Source organism: Lithobates pipiens, unplaced genomic scaffold (genome assembly GCF_037356315.1).
Source record: "Lithobates pipiens isolate NorthernLeopardFrog02 unplaced genomic scaffold, aLitPip1_a1.2 Scaffold_10, whole genome shotgun sequence".
NCBI lineage: Eukaryota > Metazoa > Chordata > Amphibia > Anura > Ranidae > Lithobates > Lithobates pipiens.
The window spans coordinates 207,226,852-207,243,169 of NW_027507686.1; the positions used below are offsets into that span (position 1 = coordinate 207,226,852).

Sequence of the window (16,318 nt, forward strand, 5' to 3'; positions counted from 1 at the left end):
ATGGGGGTTATTTACGAAAGGCAAATCCACTTTGCACTGCAAGTGCAATTGAAAGTGCAGTCGCTCTAAATCTAAGGGGTAGATCTGAAATGCGTGGAAGCTCTGCTGATTTTATCATCCAATCATGTGCAAGCTAAAATGTTGTTTTTTATTTTCCTTGCATATCCCCCTCGGATCTACAGCGACTGCACTGAGTTACTTATATCACTGGGGTTGTCATATATATATATATATTTTTTTTTTTTATCAATTCCCCGATCTCCTGAAAAAGATACACAGTATTTGAATGTTGAAATGCATTGGAGCTCACTTTTTCACTACTGCAGGCTTCCTTGTGCCTATATATGGATTTGATGGTTTTGATTGATTGCGTCAACCACGCATCTCATTTCCTCCAGGTCCCAGGTTCAACTTCCAGCCACATCTAGATCCTCCCCTGACTTCAAAGCAGAGGGTAAGTGATCCCTGTAAAGATATCGCTTTTTTCTCCATCTGCCATGCCACATAGTTCCACACCTACTCCAGCACTCCGAGTAGTCTCACACAATGTTCAGGGCCTAAACTCAGCTATCAAGTGAAAGAAAGTTCTCTGGGCTTGCCACTCCCAAATAATGGTTGTGGTAATGCTACAGGAGACGCACTTCCCAGGACAGTATATCCCCTCCTTCCTCCATGGTCACTTCCCACAATTCTATTTAGCAAATGCTCAGGATAAGACAAAGGGGGTGGCTATATTATTTGCAAAAAAATGCTAATTTACAGTGCAACTCGAATATAGAGATGGATGATCATCTCTTTTCCTTCATTTCTTATTACGCCCCCAACAAACAATTGTCTAATGACCAATCGTTAGACAAGTCGAAACCCTCAGCCTCACAACTAACTCGCCCCACTAGACAGAGCTCTAACATCGCCAAACTAGTATACCAACAAGAACATATGGCAGGAACTTAACCCCATAAAACGTGACTACACACACTATTCGAGCCCCCACCAATTTTACTCCAGAATTGACCACATATTCATCTCCACTAAGCCCATCCCCTTTGTCAGCAAAGCCCACATTAAAGACACAGCTCTATCTGACCACTCCATGGTTCTTGTTATTTTACGAGGGTGCCCCACCAGACCACACATGACACATTGGAACCTCAATGAATCGATACTTAATGACCCCATTAGAGTCCTTGAAATTGAAAAGGCATTTATAGAATATTTTCTCCTCAATGACGGAAATGGCATTTTGGCCGAGACACTATGGGCAGCCCACAAAGCAATGATCCGAGGCAAGAAGCTTATATAGATAGCGACTCAGTTAAAAAAGGAAAGATCCTCGAACATAGATAAGCTGGAGGAAGATTTTGTGATTTTAAGCAAACGCCATAAGCAAGACCCCTCTAAGGTCTCCATAGCACTTGATACTGCACGCTTAGCCTTAAACCTAGCACGCACGCTCAAGGCCGAGAAAGCCACCTGTTGGTTGGGAGCTAAATTCTATCAACATAAGGACAAAATAACGACTTACGACCCTAAACCCCCAAAGCATATTACAAACATTTCAATCATTCTATTCAAAACTGTACCAGGGAGAGACCACAATTGACGAGTCCAAAATACATTCCTTTCTAAATTACCTACCTATCCCCACATTAAAGAATTACCACAGGGAATTAATGGATGCCCCCATTTCAGCGGAAGAGGTCCTCGATGTGATCAAAAACTCGAAAGGGGGCTCAGCCCCCAGCCCCCACAGATTTTCCATTTCTTATTACAAAACATTTGCAGAAATCCTAGCCCCACGCCTAGCTAAATTCTAGACCCTCACCTTAATGCGGCATTCATTTCAGTCATTCCGATGCCAGACAGAGACTTAGAATTTGTTGAGAAATACAGGCCCATATCATTATTTAACAATAATTTGAAAATCCTGACTAAAATTTTAGCAAACAGAGTAGGGTCCTTCATCAACTGCTATATACACAAAGACCAAGTGGGAATTATCCCAGGAAGACAGGGCCAAGATCAAGTAAGGCGGGCTATATACATAATCTCAATCCTTCAGTCTGGGTGGGACAGGGATCTCTCCTAGGAGGGTCTTTTGCTGTCGTTAGACCTTCAGAAGGCCTTCGACTCACTCTCCTGGCTGTATTTATTTGCAGTCCTCAAGTGTTGGGGTTTCGGTGAGAACTTCCTGGGAATCCTGAGATCTTTATATCATAACCCCCGAAGCAAGGATTAGATTGCAGGGCTACTACTCAGACCCTATCAAAATCTCCAAGGGTACCCGACAAGGTTGTCCACTATCACCCCTGATATTCACCTTAGCTATAGAGACCCTAGCAATAGCAATAAGGACTAATCCGAATATCAGGGGGGTCCAATGTGGACGTACCAACCACAAATGTGCACTATTCGCAGACGATATCATGCTATTCGTCACTTCCCCAATCACCACTTAGCCCAACATTTGAAATTACTAGACTCCTTTGAGAATGTCTCAGGACTGCAGGTGAACCTTGCCAAATCCCAAGCACTAAATGTCTCCCTGCCCCAGCCCATAGTTGAGCATCTGAAACCAGCCTTCAAATTCAAATGGAGTGAATCCTCAATTTGATATCTTGGTATAAACATCACCCCCAAGGTCAAACAACTATACCAGGCGAATTCCCCCCCCCCCCATGTTCCACAAATCGAATCTGACTTCAAAACCTGGTCCTCATTTCAACTATCATGGCTCTGTAGAATTCATTCTATCATGATGACTTTATTACCCAGACTCCTCTACTTTTTTAGATCACTTCCCTTGGCGATCAGAAGAGATCAACTCAAAGCATTCCAAAAGAAAATAACCAAATTTATCTGGGGGGAAAAGGGGATATAGACCCACCAAGGCATCCTATTTAGCCCCAAATCAAAAGGGACCCTAGGCCTACCCAACCTTTTGTGGTATTATAAGGCGGTAAGACTAGCTCAACTATCCATGGTCTACTCTAAATTTGAGAAACCCGATTGAATTCACATAGAAAGACAAGCAGTCCCAGAATATACGCTAGACTATCTTGACCCCCATAATGTCTCTCACTCTATCCCACTCCTTAACGTTATGGGATGAATTGAGCCAAATACCCTCCCTGACCTCCGAAATTCGCCCTCTAGCGCACATATTCCACAACCCACAATTCCTACCAGGCATGGACATTAAATCCTTCCAATGGTGGCAGGACAAGGAGATGTTCCATATTGGACACTATTTCTATGTAGCAGGCTCATTGACCCTGAAACACTGTATAAACAAACTAGAACTACCAATCTTAGAGACATTAAGGTTTCAGCAAATTTCCCAACTTCTCTCCTCAATCTGGAAGAACAAATCCGCACCCTGAGGCCACGTACACACGGGCAGACTGTTCGCCCAACTTAGTTTGTCAAACAATCCGACAAACAGTCCGCTCAAAATTTGCATGAGCGGACTTGACCACACACGATGAACGAACAGTCCGCTGAAAGCGTGCGCGATGACGTGAACGGCACGTACGACGGGACTAGAAAAACTACGTCCTATACACTGCAATGCAACCTTCGGCGTGTAAATCCTTTCTGAGCATGCGCGGAACTTAGTTTGACGAACAAGCCTACACACGAGCGGACTGTCCGCTCAAACCAAGTTTCAGCGGACTGTCTTACGGGAATTCCGAAAAACTTTGTTCGTCAGACTGTCCGCTGAGACTGTCCGCTGAAGCCCACACACGAGCGGACTGTCCGCTGAAACACTGTTCAGCGGACAAAGTTGGGCGAACAGTCCGCCTGTGTGTACGCGGCCTCAGAGTTCACAAACTATGAACATTGGTGCAGACAGGCAACAGAGCAAAAAGGTGGGATATCAATAATCTACACAGCCCTTTCCGAACCCTCTTCCAGGTTTCCATATATGGAAGCTTGGGAAAGTAACTTACAGAAAATCTGGGACCTGGAGGACTGGCACCAAGCAATATCAAGAGCCTTTAAAGATATAATGAACGTCTCTTTAGTTGAAGCCAACCTGAAGGTAATCACTAGATGGTACCTGGTACTCACTACACTAGATATTATGTTCCCTTCAGCCTCCTCACTGTGTTTTAGGGAATGCCACATCCTTGGTTCCATAATCCACGTTTGGTGGGAATGCCCAAAAATTAGAGGGTCTTGGAACAAAATGTTCGGCCTTATTAAGAAAGTATCGTTACACTCAGTTCCGAAGTCTGCCCAAGTGGCACTCCTGAATTAACCCCATACCTCAAACCCCCCAAACAAACCCAAAAGCTAATTTTCTTTATCCTTTTGGGGGCAAAGATGACAATTGCCAAAGCTTGGAAACGACCCATGGTCTCATTCTAAGCAGCTAAATGAAAGATATTGTGGATCAACATGGGCTGAACCCTGGGCTAGTTACGTAGGAATCTCACTCACCCCTGGAACCTAATTAACACGAACTAGGTGCTCCCCCCGGAATCTGGCTCCCCTCCCTACCCTCTTCTTCTTATCTTAAAATCATCAGATTTTCCGACCGTGTGTATGCCCATCAGTCTTTTTCTGTCTGCATTTCCGACGGACTTTCCCGACAGAAAACCTTTCTATTGGATTTTCCGATCGTGTGTATGCAATTCTGACACGCAAAATTCCGTTGCGTGCTTGGAAACAATTCGACAGATGCTCGGAAGCATTAAACTTCTCTTTTATAGTGCAGTCGAACGTGTTGTATGTCGCGGTGTTATTGACCATCGGAATTTGGTGTGACCGTGTGTAGGCAAGACGGTTTGAGCGAAATTCCATCGGAATTCCGACGGGAAAACCATCAGAGCTTTTTCTGACGTAAATTCCAATTGTGTGTACGCAGCATTAGTGTAGCCTGTCATCTCAACGATTATTCAATAGCATTAGCTAATGTCCCTGCACAGAGGCAAAGCTTCACATAGGATTAGTGCACAGATCTTGAAAAAATACACAACAGACAGCAAGATTCAAGTAAGAATATACACATACCATCGTAATGTTCCAAACTACCTAAAGTGGTTTTAAAGGCTCAAGGTTTTTTTTTACCTTAATTCATGGAGGTAAAAAAAACCTTCTGGTTGCAGCGTCCCCCCCACCTTATACCCATCTCGATCCAGCGATATGCACAAGAGCAGCGGCTCTCCTGAGTCTCTCTCTCCTCATTGGCTCACACAATCGCTCCCGCTGCTGTCAATAACAGCCAGTGAGCCAATTAGCAAGCTATTGGGGGGCACTTGGAAGGGGGAGGAGCCAGGACCGCTTACGGTAGTCCCAAAAAGAAGAGGATCAGGAGTGCTCTGTGCAAAACCATTACACAAAGCAGGTTAAGTATAACATGTTTGCTAAGGCCCGTACAAACGATCAGACTTTTTGACAACAAACATGCAAATTAGCTGTTTAAAGGCAACATCTGACTGTGCGTACTCTCCATCGGACAAAACTCGTTTTTCGCCGGACAAAAGTTCCTTCTGCAGACAGACAAAATTTTCACCAACAAAAAAGTCAGACGGAGCAAAGTCAGATCGTGTGTACAGAAAACCATCGAACTTTGGTCCAAAGTACCAACACACATGCTCAGAACCAATGCAAAAGATCAGACAACAATACAGAAGTTGACCAAAAGGGACAGTAAAGAGCAGAAAAAACACGTGATTTGGTGAAAGGGATGGATGTTCATCACTGGAGCCTATAGGCACACCATTTTGGTGCCTATCTATTACACAAACTACCCACTTCTTTTACTGGTTCAAACCTGGCTTAGAATATTGCAAATAGACTGTGTAAATAACCTCATATGGGATGACTGTCACTACTAATAACGGATAACAAACGTGAGCCAATCGCTTAACAGAGAAAAGCCACCTCTTTGCCTCTGCTGCCAGTAGGTACATGCATTAGCTACCTAATGCCTTATACACACAATGAGATTATCGGACGAATGATCATCCATTTTATTGCATACTAGTCTCCATATCGAAAATGAAGAGTTTACTAAAGTTCCAAAAATTCTCGTACGACAGAAAAAAAAAATCTGAAGTGGTGTAATGTGTTGTAGTGTATTTGTATTATATTTTTGAACAACTGTACTGATTAACCACTTCAACTCCAGAAGGTTTACCTCCCTTCGTGACCAGGCCATTTTTTTGCGATACAGTACTGCATTACTTTAACTGACAATTGCATAGGCGTGCAATGCTGTACTAAAAAAAAAAGTTTGTGTCCTTTTTTTCCCCCCACAAATAGAGCTTTCTTTTGTTGGTATTTAATCACCCCAGCGTTTTGTTTTTTTGTTTTTTTTGCGCTATATATGAAAAAACACCAACAATTTTGAAAATGAGCGACTTATAGCGGGACTGCGATATTGCGGCGGACAAATCAGACAACTAACTGACACTTTTGACACTTTTTGGGGAACAGCGACACTAATGCAGTGATCAGTGCTAAAAAAATATACACTGTCGCTGTACAAATTACAATGGCAGGGAAGGGGTTAACATCAGGGGCGATCAAAGGGTTTACTGTGTTCCCTAAAAGTGATTAATAACTGTTGGGGATGTGCTTTGACTGCAGGAATGTAAAGATCTTAGCAGGAACACAGGATCAGCACATTCCCCTCTCACAGAATGGTGGTCTGCCTTGTTTACATAGGCAAACTGTCCTTCTCCCGATGGGTCCTGCTGATTGGCTTCTGCTGTGTCCAATCGCAGGTCGCCGGTGGCACGCGTGTGCACCCCAGACCCGGAAGTGGCAGATCACGTACTAGATTTGTGATCTGGCGCAGAGCGGCCACCCTGCTGTAGTAAATCTACGATGGGCAGTCCGCAACTGGTTAAATGAAAATCGTACGATCTGGTGTCATACAAGAAAAATGTTTGTGCTTGTCCCATTGGATCATTTTGCATGAATTGTCGTGATCGGCTCTCAAAAGCTGTGTACTAACGATCAGATCATCGTACAATTGCTTTGAAAGCTGTATTTTTCTTATGATTTTCTGATCGTGTGGATGGGTCTTAATAATATAAAGTGATGATGACCCCCTAAGGAGCTGCTGAGTTTAACGAGCCCTCCTACGGTAGCCTTTCTACTGATGCACTGCTGCTGCTGGTTACTGCTGTTTTTATTTTAATTGCATGTCCCCCGCAGATCTTCAGCGACCACACATACACACAGTATCTATCTCACAAAAGTGAGTACACCCCTCACATTTTTGTAAATATTTAATTTTATCTTTTCATGTGACAACACTGAAGAAATGACACTTTGCTACAATGTAAAGTAGTGAGTGTACAGCTTGTATAACAGTGTAAATTTGCTGTCCCCTCAAAATAACTCAACACACAGCCTTTAATGTCTAAACTGCTAGCAACAAAAGTGACTTTCAGGGAATTCCTGGGTAATCTTCCTGTAATGTCGGATCCAAATCACATCAATTAAGATAAGGATCCGACTTGGAGGCAACGTCCATTGAAATCTATGGGTACAAGTCGGCTAGAAGTTGGCTTGAAGTAGTCTGAAGTCAGAGTCGGAACCTGGGGGCCTTGAAACAGTATCACTGCAGGGGTCAGCCCAGTACTTTCAGTCCAATAAACTTGCCAAGGACAAAACACGTTTGGTTTTATTAGTCAGTATGATTTTAGACTGTAGACTGAAACTGAAGGAATCCTATACAGACAAGATAAGGACATACAAACTCCATGCAGATTGTGTACCTGGGGGTAACTGAACCCAAGCTATCAGTGCTGCTAAGAAGAATGCTAATCATTAAAACCAATGTGCTGCTTGTCACATACAGTAGATATGAGGACAATGATGAACAATGATTGCTGCCTGGCTCAGGGGTTACACAGCATTGCACATTGCTTTTTGGCTTAGCTATTAAAGCCCAATATGACACTCTTTGCCTTTCAGTTAAAACATACTTAAATGTTGAAGAGAAAACTGTCTGCCTATAGAGTATCGTTAACTAGGAGGGTGAATTACCTATTTCATCCTGATTGATTCTGAGTGAGTTATACCTTTAATAATTGCTTTAGTCTCAGTGTTGCGATACAAGCTAGACGTGGTTGGCATTTAATAAAAATAACTTGCAGCTATATTATAATTGACTAAACTGATAGATGGGTGTAAATTAACTCTAAAACACGTCTTCTAAAAAAATCAAGCAATTTAGGAGCCGAGTCAATCAAAACTTTAAACGCATGGTTTTAAATACGCGTTTAAGCAGAGCTAAAGGCACTATACTTACCTCCTCTCTCAAGGTCTGGGTCCCTCACTAAAGATAGTGGTCTTTAATGCCCAGGTGCCACTTATATGCGTCCATTGGCAGCAAAGCTTTCTGTGCTGAGAGCACAGCTCTAAAGCTGGTCATATACCATACAATTTTCTTATTCAATTTTCTTTAGATTTACCTTCAACTATGTAGTGCAAGGGCTTGCCTGACTGCATACAAATTGAAAATGTTTAGGTTTGACCTCATATATGGTTTTGGTAATTCTTATGCCCCATACACACGATCGGACTTTCTGACAACAAAAACGTGGATTTTTGTTGGAAGGATGTTGGCTCCAACTTGTCTTGCATACACACAGTCACGCAAATGTTGGCCAACAATTATGAACGTGGGAACGTGGGGACGTACAAGATGTACGACGAGCCGATAAAAAGGAAGTTCAATATTCATGTGATATCTCCATTACGAACGCTAGTTTTACAAGACCGAGAGCTTCTAGCTTAAACTTGATTCCAAGCATGCATGAACTTTTGTGTGACAGACTTGTGTACACACGATCGGAAAGTCAGACAACAACGTTTTGTTGGCGGAAAATTTGAGAACCTGCTAGCCAACATTTGTTGGCAGAAAGTCCAACAACAAATGTTCGATGGAGCATACAAGCGGTCGGGTGGACTTTCAGCCAACAAGCTCACATCCAATATTTCCCGTTGGAAAATCCGATTGTGTGCAATTGTTGGCCAACTAAGCGTCTGATTCTTGTCAAAAGGGCATGTGCCAGGATCTTGTCTTGCATACTAACGGTACAAAATTGTCGGTCAACAAACACAAACGTAGTGATGTACAACAAGGAGTTTCCTCTCCTTAGCGCCACCCTTTGGGCCACTTCTGCTAATTTCGTGTTTGGTGAGCATTAATTCCGATCATGCATGTTTGTACTTTTGTCTTTTAAGTGACGGATTTGTGTACTGACCATACAAAAATCAAACCATTGTCCGCCGAAAATTTACTAGCCTGCCATCCAACATGTGTTGGCCGAAAGTTGGACAAAAATTGTCAAATGGAGCGTACTAACCGTAAGATTTTAGCACAACAGTCTGTCAACAGACAATCCCCTGACAACAATTGTACCGTGTTTGCAAGGCTTTAGTCCCTGCTAATGATAAGGAGCCAGCAGACCCAAATGTTGACCATGTGACCACTGTGATAACCATTCACAGGGTTCACATGACTGACCTATCCTTCTTGCACCCAAACTGCCCACCCCACATAAAGACCCTGTTAGGGCCTGGTTCACACCTATGTATTTTTAAGTGCATTTTCAGTTTTGCAGAAACACACTACAGTCCATTAAACATGGTTTCCTATGGATGTAGTTCACATCTGTGCATTTTATGGAAAGGCCCAAGGACTTTTTTCTGGTTTTTGGTTCCATAGACTTCAATGGATAAAAAGTATCTATTGAAAAATGCAAAATGCACCTGCAATATGCAAACTGCAACCTGCACAGGTGTGAATCAGGCCTTAACGGACACCAATGCTAAAGTATAATTGAAGGCCAAACTTTTTTTTTTAGTTTTGAAAAGAGTGCTGAAAAATTAGAACACACTATTTTTTAATGCTGTCTGTGCCCCCGTTAGGGAGATTTATCACCATAACAGGAGGAAAGGGGAAATCTTTCAAAGGGGACACTAGTTCTGGTGACAACCATGGATTGCCTCTCACTTCCTGTTCTGACTATGGGACATCTCCTCAATGGGACACAGATGACAAAAAACAAAAACAAAAAAAAACTGTTATAGCTCTCCCTAACACACGGACTTTCGGCAGAGTTCTGACAGACTTTCTGAATGAACGGACTTGGCCACACACAATCACACCAAAGTCCGACAGATTGGAACGTGATAACGTATGACCGGACTAGAATAAGGAAGTTCATAGCCACTGATGAGGTGGCACTGATGAGGAGGCACTAATATGCGGCACTGATGGGCAATGATAGGCGGCACTGATGGGCAATGAAGGGTAGCACTGATCAGTGGCACTGATGGCTACACTGATGAGCAGGCACTGAAAGTCAGCACAGACTTGCATCACTGATGGGTACAGAATGGCCTCAATAATGGGCACAAATTAGCATTACTGATGGGCACAGACTGGCATCACTGCTGGGAACCGTTGGGGCTGCACTGATAATCAGTGCCCTGATTATCTTTACACGTCTCCCCTGTGAGGAGATGCTGCTGATTGGCACTCCTCGCCTCACTCTGTCAGTGTGAGGTGAGAAGAGCCGATTACTGGCACTTCTGTTTACATGTAATCAGCTGTGATTGGCACAGCCGATCACATGGGTAAAGAGCCGCGTCATCAGCTCTTTACCGAGATCGTGCCGTGTCCCAGGGACACAGCGCGCTCATGATTGCAGCACTGCATGTCCCCGCAGGCGTGCGATCACGCTGAGACTGGGCGACGTCATAGGACGTCAGCCCAGAACGAGAGAGGGTATCCCACTTAACATTATTTGTTTATATGGCGATCGGGAGGTGGTTAAACGTATTTTAACAGATTAAGCTGTTCAGCAAAAGTGTCAGTTAGAATGCTGAGACAAACCATGTACCACTGACAAAGGTTCTTACAATGATCAACTTTTATTTATTTATATAAGACCTTTATCCCAAAAAGAACACAAAACTGTTACTGTAACTGTTTACAGTGGAACTAAACCCTCCTATCCTTTTCAGCCAAGGAAGCTGCCATCTTAGCTTCTGTTTGATTTTCAACTGCCATGATGCTGCACATGTGATCAGTTATGACGCCGGCCATCTGATGGTTTGACAGTTTGGTTGAGGACACAAGCAATGTGACAGTTACATTCCTGGCATGCCAGGAATATAATTGTTTTTTTTTTTATTAAACTGTTCAATTGATGCGTTTAGTTCTGCTTTAAACAGTGTTAGCTGGAGTTTGGCTTTCATTTGTTAGGAAAGTCCATCTTGCTGGATTACCAGGTAAAAATAAAGAAAATAAAGTTGCACAAGAACACAGGCTGTGCTATTGTGCGATTCCCGCACATCCCTGTACAATGTGATTTTGCAGCCCTTTCATTTGAATGGGCTGCAAATTACTTTGGAATGTGTAAAAAGTGGTGCATGCACTATTTTTAAAAAGGCACTGCACCAAGTCACATGGTACTGCGGTACCAAGCGATGTGGTGCCCGCAAACACACTGAATTTGTGATCTGTGTTTGGGGTGCACTACATAATATAGCGGCACCATCATGCAGATCGCAAGGGCGGTGCGTTTGAATGTGATGCAGGAAATGCATATGACAGGTGGTGAGGAGGTGATATGTTGCCTGTTTTAAACCCTTAAATGCTGCACCACCATTCTGCAGCCACATACATTTCATGCAGTTGTGGGGTGGTTGCAGTGTGTGGTCCCATTCACCTGAATGGGATGCTTTCAATGGGCAGTAGTGCCCGCCAAATGCAACAGGGGGCTTTCATTCCTGCTGCAGCCTGTGTACAGTGCCATACCTCCCAACTTTTTGAGATGGGAATGAGGGACACCTATCAGCAAAAGTATGCAGACATAGGACACACCTAAACATTCAGATGGAGTTCTAAGTACTGTATTTCAGTATATAAACTCACTTTACTGTTAAAAATAAGTGTAACATGCAAAACTCCGGTGGGTGTAACAACATGTCTGCTTTCCCCCTTCTCACGGTATCCTTACTGTAGAGGAGTGCGGGGTGTAGCAAGATGGTGGCAATGAAACATCACTTCTGTTGCATATTCTCATACCTCCCAATTTTTTAAATTTGGGAATGAGGGACACCTATCAGCAAAAGTATGCAGGCATAGGACACACCCTTTGCCACGCCCCTTAAAGAAGAATTGTACAAAAAAACAGGATTGGTTAAACCCACAAGTGCTTTTTTTTTTTACCACTACTATTCCTTTATATTGGCTTTTAGAATTTACAAATGCAGCAATTTAGACCCCTTTCACACTGAGGGCGTTTTGCAGGCACTATAGCGTTAAAAATAGCGCCAGCAAAACACCCTAAAACAGCTGCTCCATGCACTCCAGTTAAAACCGCCCCTCTAGCGGCTGAATATCGTCGCTAAAACGATAGTAAAGTGGCACTATAAATAGCGCCGCTTTACAGCTGACGCCATAGGCGGCTCGGTGTGAAAGGGTTCTTAGAAATCAGATAAAAGGTTTTGTGCTGGAAAACACTTTTTGATAGATAAAAAGTGAATTTTATATACATCTATAGAGATCAGACCAAAATGAGGGACAAATGAGGAGGAAAGAGGGACCAGAGGGACATTGTTCCAAATCAGGGACAGTTGGGAGCCATGCATTTAGACGGGTCACCTAATCTGAACACCGGCAGGCAATAAAAGGGCAGCTCAGCCACATTTTGTTTTTACCCCTCCTCCAACTATCAGTGGATACAAACCCTTATGCCGTGTACACACCATCGGAATTCCAGACAGAAAAAGACTGATGAGAGCTTTTCATCGGAAAATGCGACCGTGTGTATGCTCCATCCAAATTTAGCTGTCCGAATTTCCGCCAGCCAAAAATTGATAGCATGTTCTCAATTTTCCCGATGGAAAAACTTTCTATCGGTAATTCCGATCGTGTGTATGCAATTCCAACACGCCAAAAATCACGCATGCTCAGATTCAACTACGAGACGGAAGCTACTGGCTATTGAACTTCCTTTTTCTAGTCCTGTTGTACGTGTTGTACGTCACCGCGTTCTAATCGATCGGAATTTGGTGTGACCGTGTGCAGGCAAGACAGCTTGAGTGGACTTCCATCGGAATTCAGTTGGGAAAACCATCAGAGCTTTTTCCAACGAGAATTCCGATCGCGTGTACACGTCATAAGAAGTGGATTCTCTCACTTTTGGAGATGTGCTCTAATTTCCTGCTGGGTCCCTGAGACAGGACGTAAAGGGCAATTGTGGGAAATGGGGACACACAGAGTGGAAAATCACCTGACAGGCATTTTTAACCTTTTCTACCTGATCCAAATCTTAAAAAAAAAAAAAAAAAAAAAAAATGCTTCTATGTGCATATTTTAAGAATAAAATCATTCAGGGACAGATATGCATGGCACTGATTGCATACCTCACACATTTTTGAGAGGGAAATGAGGGACACCCAATAGCAAAAGTATGTAAACATAGGGCACGCCCCCTGTCACACCCCTTAAAGGAGAAATAACCAAAAATAAAAGATTTGAATAAAAGTGCTATTTTTTTTTTACCACTACTATTCCTTTTATTGGCTTTTGAAATTTAGAAATGCAGCAATTTAGACATTGGATGAAAGGTTTAGCGCTGGGAAACACTTTTTGATAGATAAATAGAGCATTTTATATACAAATTTGCAGATCAGACCAAAATGAGGGACAAATGAGGAGGAATGAGGGACAGAGGGATAGAGGGATAGAGGGATAGAGGAACAGAGGAACAGAGGAACAGAGGGACAGAGGGACAGAGGGACTTTGCTCCAAATCAGGGACAGTTGGGAGCGATGCATGATTGGGGTGACATGAAATTAATGTACTCTCATATCAGATAAAACAACGCACACACCTTCTGTACAGAAGTTCAGTACGGGGGTTCCTGTCAGTGTTCTCTCTCCTCAGTGTCCCGGCTTCACAATAACAATCCAGGGAAATAAGATTTCACACTATGGACAACTTTCAGCTGCGGGTTGGGCCCTGACGCGTCCTGGTTGCCATGGATACCGCCCCACAACAGCACGCTGGAGAGCGGTCGCGATGTACAATAAAGTTGGAAGCTTTTTGAATGGAGGACGCTGCTGTTCGTAGAGGATGATGGGAGCTGTAGTTTTCTGGTGACCTGCGCACGAGTTGCGGATGGAGGCGCTGTGCTGGGCGGTGTGAGCTGGCGGTGGGTAGGTGGATGGTGAGTGGAGGAGGGGAGGTCAGGGGGGGAGTTATTTTAGCTTCTTATTCTCGGGTTTGCTTTATATTAACCAGAAATGGCGCTATCCACAGCCTTGCAGTGTGGCCTGGTTGTGTTAGGTGGGCTCCTGGGACCAATGAGGGGGACAGGAAGTGATGGTTATCTGATGATATTATGGTTTTTCAGGTTCACTTTTAAAGTGGAACTCTGGACTTCCCTCCCTCAGCTTTTTGCTGGTTTTTCCATAGACTCAATGTGGCCATATTAGGTCAATGATGTCACAAGCGAGCCCCGCCTCTTTTGTGGACATCATCGGTGAGGCGGGGCTGCTCATTGGCCCAGAAATGACAGCTGAATTCTGGGTTTGGGTCCAACACAAGCTCCTCCCTCTTATCTACAAAAACTATACTCACCCAGTGAATCCAGTGGCGTCCTGTAGGGATCTGCAGCTCACCCGGTCTTGCTAGGTTTGCTACTGCATCTCTTTAAAACTGAACACATTTTAATGACACAGGATCTGTGGCAGATTAAAGCAGAAAAAAAAATACATAAACACGCTCTTTTAACCGCATGCTGACCAGCCGCCACAGCATGGCTTGGCTGCGCGAATCACCATTATGTTACGTCGGTAATATAAACGGCAACCAGGGGGCATGCGCTCGCTCCTTGAGCCGATGCGAGTGCCCGGCGGTCTCGATCGCCGCCGGGCTCCCGTGATCGCTCGGGGCATACGGAGAACTGGCAGCTGTGTGTGTAAACACACTATTTCCGGTTCTCTGAGCAGGGAACTGTCAGATCGATCTGTTAGTTTCCCTGCACAGTCCCATCCCCCCTTCAGTCAGAACACAAAATAGGATACACATTAACCCCCCCCCCCCAGTATTAACCCCTTACCTGCCAGTGACATTTTTGCAGTAATCAATGCAATTTTAATCGCACTGATCGCTGTATTAATGCCAATGGTCCCAAAAATGTGTCAAAATTGTCTGACGTGTCCGTCATAATGTTGCAGTCATGATAAAAATCACTGATCGCCGCCATTACTAGTAAAAAAATAAAAATAAAATGCCATAAATCTATCCCCTATTTTGTAGACACTATAACTTTTGCGCAAACCAATCAATACACGCTTATTGCAATTTTTTTTTTACCAAAACTATGTAGAAGAATACGTATCAGCCTACACTGAGGAAAAAACATTTTTTTTATATATTTTTGGGGGATATTTATTATAGAAAAAGTTAAAAATAATGTGTTTTTTTTCAAAATTTACACTTTTTTTTTTTCTTTATATAGCAAAAAAAAAAAATCGCAGAGGTGATCAAATACCACCAAAAGAAAGCTCTATTTGTGGGGAAAAAAGGACGTCAATTTTGTTTGGGAGCCACATTGCAGCACCACGCAATTGTCAGTTAAAATGACGCAGTGCCGAATCGCAAAAAGTGGTCTGGTCTTTGGCCAGCCAAATGGTCCGGGGCTTAAGTGGTTAAAAACATTAAAAAACATTTGAAAAAAAAAACCTTTTACTTGCCAGAAATGGCTGTTGCTAGGCAGATTGTCGTAATCTACCACTTCCTACTGCGCGGTTCTTGTCCTCCCTCACGTGGTCTCCTGGGAGATGGGGCGTGGTGTCTTCTGGAACATGTGTGTGTCCCAGTAGACAGGCGTCCATTCACAAAGTGCCACGCGACTCACCCATGCGCAGTAGGAAACGGGCAGTGAAGCCGCAAGGCTCCACTGCTTGTTTCCTTTCGTTAGGATGGCGGCGCCAGCACCCGATCTGGTGGAAGGATCGGCCTCGGGGGGCCGACATCGCTGGCTCACTGGACAGGTAAGTGCCTTTAGGCTAGGTTCACACTATAGCGATGCGGGAACGTCGCAAATCCGCGGCGTTTTCTCGCATCGCATACCTCCCGCCGGCAGTTCACACTGCCCTATGCGGACGGCTGGGAGTGTCAATGATATGTTAATGACACCCCCAGATCCGTCCGCATATTGCAGTGCGATCTGCACACTCGCACAGGAATCGGATCGCATGGTGTGAACACCCATGCGATCCGATTCTGCTGCGGACCAAAAAAAGGGTCCCGTGCGAGTTTGCT

The 16,318-nt window shown here is 43.8% G+C and overlaps 2 protein-coding genes across 5 annotated transcripts in view; one reads left to right on the plus strand and one right to left on the minus strand.

Annotated features, from left to right (window-relative positions):
* The window catches only part of DCDC1 (doublecortin domain containing 1), a 680,197-nt gene extending 666,117 nt beyond the window's left edge, over positions 1-14,080 (minus strand). The window contains exon 1 of the mRNA XM_077460866.1: positions 13,881-14,080. The gene's annotated coding sequence lies outside the window, so the exon portion shown is untranslated. The remainder of the gene's footprint in view (positions 1-13,880) is intronic.
* DNAJC24 (DnaJ heat shock protein family (Hsp40) member C24) overlaps positions 14,074-16,318 on the plus strand; it is an 85,491-nt gene continuing 83,246 nt past the window's right edge. For 2 of the 4 annotated variants that reach the window (XM_077460867.1, XM_077460871.1), the window contains exon 1: positions 14,074-14,216. The gene's annotated coding sequence lies outside the window, so the exon portion shown is untranslated. The remainder of the gene's footprint in view (positions 14,217-16,318) is intronic. The other 2 variants (XM_077460870.1, XM_077460869.1) reach the window with 2 other exon arrangements.